The sequence below is a fragment of the Pan paniscus genome, chromosome 6 (assembly GCF_029289425.2).
Source record: "Pan paniscus chromosome 6, NHGRI_mPanPan1-v2.0_pri, whole genome shotgun sequence".
NCBI lineage: Eukaryota > Metazoa > Chordata > Mammalia > Primates > Hominidae > Pan > Pan paniscus.
Window position 1 is genome coordinate 60125143 of NC_073255.2, and position 6159 is coordinate 60131301.

The 6159-nt window shown below is 44.7% G+C and overlaps 1 non-coding gene across 1 annotated transcript; it reads right to left on the reverse strand.

Annotated features, from left to right (window-relative positions):
- Window positions 1-1378: 1378 nt before the first annotated feature.
- On the reverse strand, window positions 1379-1492 carry LOC112440641 (U5 spliceosomal RNA). Its single transcript, XR_003028650.1, has one exon. It is a non-coding gene; the product is annotated as a U5 spliceosomal RNA (small nuclear RNA).
- Between the last annotated feature and the right edge of the window lie 4667 nt (window positions 1493-6159).

The window sequence follows — 6159 nt, forward strand, 5'->3', positions numbered from 1 at the left end:
TATTTATCCAGTAGTTATTCAGGAGCAGGTTGTTCAGTTTCCATGTAGTTGTGTAGTTTTGAGTGAGCTGAGTGAGTTTCTTAATCCTGAGTTCTAATTTGATTGCACTGTGGTCTGAGAGACTGTTCGTTATGCTTTCCATTCTTTTGCATTTGCTGAGGAGTGTTTTACTTCCAATTACATGGTCAACTTTAGAGCAAGTGCGATGTGGTGCTGAGAAGAAAGTATATTTTTTTGATTTGGGTGGAGAGTTCTGTAGATGTCTGTTAGGTCTGCTTGGTCCAGAGCTGAGTTCAAGTCCTGAATACCCTCGATAATTTTCTGTCTTGTTGATCTAATATTGACAGTGGGGTGTTAACTTCTCCCACTGTTATTGTGTGGTAGTTTAAGTCTCTTCGTAGGTCTCTAAGAACTTGCTTTATGAATCTGGGTTCTCCTGTATTGGGTGCTTATATATTTAGGATAGTTAGCTCTTCTTGTTGCGTTGATCCATTTACCATTATGTAATGCCCTCCCCTCTGTCTTTTTTTGTCTTTGTTGGCTTAAAGTCTGTTTTATCAGAAACTAGGATTGCAACCCCTGCTTCTTTTTGCTTTCCATTTGCTTGGTAAATATTCCTCCACCCCTTTATTTTAAGCCTATGTGTGTCTTTGCAAGTGAGATGGGTCTCCTGAATACAGCACACCAATGGGTCTTGACTCTTTATCCAATTTGCCAGTCTGTATCTTTTAATTGGGGCATTTATCCCATTTACATTTAAGGTTAGTATTGTTTAGTGTGAATTTGATCCTATCATTATGTTGCTAGCTGGTTATTTTGCCCATTAGTTGATGCAGTTCCTTCATAGCGTCGATGGTCTTTACAATTTGGTATGTTTTTGCAGTGGCTGGTACCAGTTTCACCTTTCCATATTTAGTGCTTCCTTCAGGAGCTCTTGTAAGGCAAGCCTGGTAGTGACAAAATCTCTCAGCATTTGCTTGTCTATAAAGGATTTTATTTCTCCTTCACTTATGAAGCTTAGTTTGGCTGGATATGAAATTCTAATTTGAAAGTTATTTGCTTTAAGAATGTTGAATATTGGTCCCCACTCTGTTCTGGCTTATAGCGTTTCTGCAGAGAGATCCACTGTTAGTCTGATCATCTTTCCTTTGTGGGTAACCTGACCTTTCTCTCTGGCTGCCTTAACATTTTTTCCTTCATTTCAATCTTGGTGAATCTGATGATTATGTGTCTTGGGGCTGTTCTTCTCAAGGAGTATCTTTGTGGTGTTCTCTTGTTTCCTGAATTTGAATGTTGGCCTGTCTTGGTAAATTGGGGAAGTTCTCCTGGATAATATCCTGAAGAGTGTTTTCCAAATTGGTTCCATTCTCCCTGTCACTTTCAGGTACACCAATCAAACATAAGTTTGGTCTTTTCACATAGTCCCATATTTCCAAGGAAATCTTTAGTAAAAGGCGAAAGATTTATACGATCTGAAGAGAAACCAGAGTATAGTCCCATATTTCTTGAAGGCTTTGTTCATTCCTTTTCATTCTTTTTTCTCTAATCTTGTCTTCACACTTCATTTCATTAAGTTGATCTTCAATTTCTGATGTCCTTTTTTCCACCTGATTGATTTGGCTATTGATACTTGCATATGTTTAATGAAGTTCTCGTGCTGTGTTTTTCAGCTCCATCATGTCATTTATGTTCTTCTCTAAACTGGTTATTCTAGTTAGCAATTCCTCTAACCATTTTTCAAGGTTCTTAGCTTCCTTGCATTGAGTTAGAACATGCTCCTTTAGCTCAGAGGAGTTTGTTACTACCCACCTTCTGAAGCCTACTTCTGTCAATTTGTTAAACTCATTCTCCCTCCAGTTTTGTTCCCCTGCTGGTGAGGAGTTGTGATCCTTTGGAGAAGAAGAGGCGTACTGGTTTTTGGAATTTTCAGCCTTTTTGCGCTGATTTTTCCTCATCTTTGTGGATTTATCTCCCTTTGGTTTTTGATGTTGGTGACCTTCAGATGGGGTTTTTGTGTGGATGTCCTTTTTGTTGATGTTGATGCCATTCCTCTCTGTTAGTTTTCCTTCTAACAGTCAGGTCCCTCTGCTGAAGGTCTGCTGGAGTTTGCTGGAGGTCCCCTCCAGACCCTGGGTATCACCAGCGGAGGCTGCAAAACTACTAAGATTGCCACCTGTTCCCTCCTCTGGAAGCTTTGTCCCAGAGGGGCACCCACCAGATGCCAGCCAGAGCTCTCCTGTATGAGGTGTCTGTCAACACCTGCTGGGAGATGTCCCCCAGTCAGGAGGCATGGGGGTCAGGGACACACTTGAGGAGGCAGTCTGTCCCTTAGCAGAGCTTGAGCACTGTGTTGGGAGATCCACTGCTCTCTTCAGAGCCAGCAGGCAGGAACATCTAAGTCTGCTGAAGCTGCACCCACAGCCGCCCCTTCCCCCAGGTGCTCTGTCCCAGGGAGATAGGAGTTTTATCTATAAGCCCCTGACTGGGGCTGCTGCCTTTCTTTCAGAGATGCCCTTCCCAGAGAGGAGGAATCTAAAAAGGCAGCCTGGCTACAGCAGCTTTGCCATGCTGTGGTGGGCTCTGCCCAGTTCAAACTTCCCGGTGGCTTTGTTTACACTATGAGGGGAAAACTGCCCACTCAAGCCTCAGTAATGGCGGACGCCCCTTCCCCCACCAAGCTCTAACATCCCAGGTCGACTTCAGACTGCTGTGCTGGCAATGAGAATTTCAATCCAGTGGATCTTAGCTTTCTGGGCTCCATGGGGGTGGGATCCACTGAGCTAGACCACTTGGCTCCCTGACTTCAGCCCCCTTTCTAGGGGAATAAACAGTTCTGTCTTGCTGATGTTCCAGATACCACTGGGGTATGAAAAAATCTCCTGCAGCTAGCTTGGTGGCTGCCCAAACAGCCGCCCAGTTTTGTGCTTGAAACTCAGGGTCCTGGTTGTGTAGGCACCTGAGGGAATCTCCTGGTCTGTGGGTTGCAGAGACTGTGGGAAAAGCATAGTATCTGGGCCAGAATGCACCATCCCTCACGGCATGGTCCCTCACAGCTTCCCTTTGCTAGAGGAAGGAGTTCCATGACCCCTTGCGCTTCCTGGGTGAGGCGATGCCCCACCCTGCTTCAGTTCACCCTCCATGGGCTGCACCCACTGTCTAACCAGTCAACTAATTAGAGCCCTTTTATATATTTTTAATAGTGAAACATTGTGTATGCAACACATAAATACATAGACATATTGAGCCAGAAGAATAGGGTAGGAGACAGGGAACGTAAGGCCCATTTGTGCTGACTTCCTAAAAGAAAAAACACAGCCGGGCACGGTGGCTCATGCCTGTAATCCCAGCACTTTGGGAGGCCAAGGTGGGCGGATCAGGAGGCCAGGAGATTGAGACCATCCTGGCTAACACAGTGAAACCCCGTCTCTACAAAAAAATACAAAAAATTAGGTGGGCATGGTGGTGGGTGCCTGTAGTCCCAGCTACTCGGGAGGCTGAGGCAGGAGAATCACTTGAACACAGGAGGCGGAGGTTGCGGTGGGATGAGATCGTGCCATTGCACTCCAGCCTGGGCAACAAGAGCGAAACTCCATTTCAAAAAAAAAAAAAAAAAAGAAGGCCAGGCGCGGTGGCTCACGCCTGTAATCCCAGCACTTTGGGAGGCCGAGGTGGGCGGATCACAAGGTCAGGAGATCGAGACCATCCTGGCTAACATGGTGAAACCCTGTCTCTACTAAAAATACAAAAAATTAGCTGGGCGTGGTGGCGGGTGCCTGTAGTCCCAGCTACTCAGGAGGCTGAGGCAGGAGAATGGCGTGAACCTGGGAGGCGGAGCTTGCAGTGAGCCGAGATCACGCCACTGCGCTCCAGCCTGGGCAACAGAGGAGACTCCGTCTCAAAAAAAAAAAGGAAAGAAAAAAAAAGACAAAACACCAAGGCCTGGGGGGCAGGGAATCTAAGGCCCATTCAAGCTGACTTCTCAAAGCTGGATAAAAGGAAAACACCTGGGTCTGTGGGCAGGTAACCTAAGGCCAACTAACACAAACTTCCTACAGCTAAATCAAAAGAGAAAAACCCTGTCTCCCCACCCCAGGTAACAAACGATCAAAGGCTACTCTTGCTACAGCCCTCCCACTTCCGCCACGTCTCAGGGGGAAAAGGAGAGTGCCTTGGGTTGGCTATGGGCCAAGCAGGGGGCCTTCCCTTCATCTGCACAGGGCGCCAATTCACCTCAGCCTTAAATTAGCCACAGACCAAATCCAGATAAGCGGTAGCCAATAAGAACCTCAAATGGGCCGGGTGGCTCATGCCTGTAATCCAGCACTTTGGGATGCCGAGGCAGGCAGATCACGAGATCAAGAGTTTGAGACGAACCCGGCCAATATGGTGAAACCCAGTCTCTACTAAAAGTACAAAAATTAGCCGGGTATGGTGGCAGGTGCCTGTAATCCCAGCTACTCGGGAGGCTGAGGCAGGAGAATCACTTGAACCCGGAAGGCAGAGGCTGCAGTTAGCTGAGATCATTCCACTGCACTCCAGCCTGGGCAAAAGAGCAAAACTCCGGAAAAAAAAAAAAGAAAAAAAAAAAAAAAAACCTCAAATGGGGTACTTAAAGCCCAAAACAATTTGTAACTGGGTCCTTGAGCTTGTTGCTGGGGCCCACTCTCACCCTGTGGAGTGCTTTCTCGCTTTAATAAATTCCTGCTTTCACTGCTGTGTTCCTGCATTTCATTCCTCTGCTACTTTATTTGTGAGTTTTGTTCAATTCTTTGTTCAAAATGCCAAGAACCTGGACAACTTGTAGTCAAGACCCTCCACCGGTAACAGTATTAGGCATAACAGTAGAAGTACATCTTATCGATTCATAAGACCTTCTCTTTTTTTTTTTTTTCCTATCTTAGCCTTGCAAACTCTTGATAACCTGTTTCATTACTCTGGCAGTTGTCAGTTAAATAGCCCTAAGTCTGCATATTGAAGGAAATAATTCTTAGGTGAAAAATCAGCAAAATTTACATCTCAAGGTACAGAGAGAAAAAGTCTGGTGGTGCTAGAGGGAGATTAAAGATGTATGCCAAATCAAACATAAAATTATAGAAATCTATCATAGGATTGTCTAAGGAGACCAATTTATTTAGATAGAGACTACCTATATTTTAACTGGATCTCTGAGCTCTGGGCAGAGCCATCACTGGAATCCTGGGTCTCCAAAAAGGGAGAATTATTATGAGGCTAGACCACATGATGCTTTTACAGTGCACTTAAAAAAAATTTTTTTTTTTTTTTGAGACGAAGTCTCGCTCTGTCGCCCAGGCTGGAGTGTAGTGGCAGGATCTCGGCTCACTGCAAGCTCTGCATCCTGGGTTCATGCTATTCTCCTGCCTCAGCCTCCAGAGTAGCTGGGACTACAGGCGCCCACTACCAAACCCGGCTAATTTTTTTGTATTTTTAGTAGAGACAGGGTTTCACCGTGTTAGCCAGGATGGTCTCGATCTCCTGACCTCATGATCCGCCCGCCTTGGCCTCCCAAAGTGCTGGGATTGCAGGCGTGAGCCACCGTGCCCAGTTACAGTGCACTTAAAAATGTTTTTAAACAAAAACATTTATAAGTGTCTAAACTACACTCTTCCTTAAAAACACACAAGAGTAGTCTCTGTTCCAATAGCTATTTTAGTAAAAAAATCAGGTAACACAATACAAAAGCAAGCAGTTTAAGAGCTGAGATGAACTTGTCTGTTTACACTCTTGGGGTTCCATAAGGAAAAACAGAGGTTTCTCCCCAAAAGGGAGTCTGGCACCTTTTCTGTTTTCTTTAAGGAATCCCAATCTAATCTACTAAAACTATTTTAGGTCTCTCATGCAGCAGAGGGTGCAAGAGAAAGGGGAGACAGCAGAAGTAAATGAAGAAAACAGAATTCATTCAACTAGAAGAAAAAACTTTTGCTGAAAAAAAACAAGGTCCTAGGAGAAAAAAAACAAAAACAAAAACATGAAGGCCTTTTAAGTACAAACACACACACACACACACACACACACACACACACAGGAATCTTGGATGTTAGCTTTTAATTAAGCTGACCTTTAGTCCAGTTAAGCTCCTTTAAAAAAATCTTTTAAAATCTCATTACCATATTTCAGCTAGGACAAATTCCTGCTATTTCA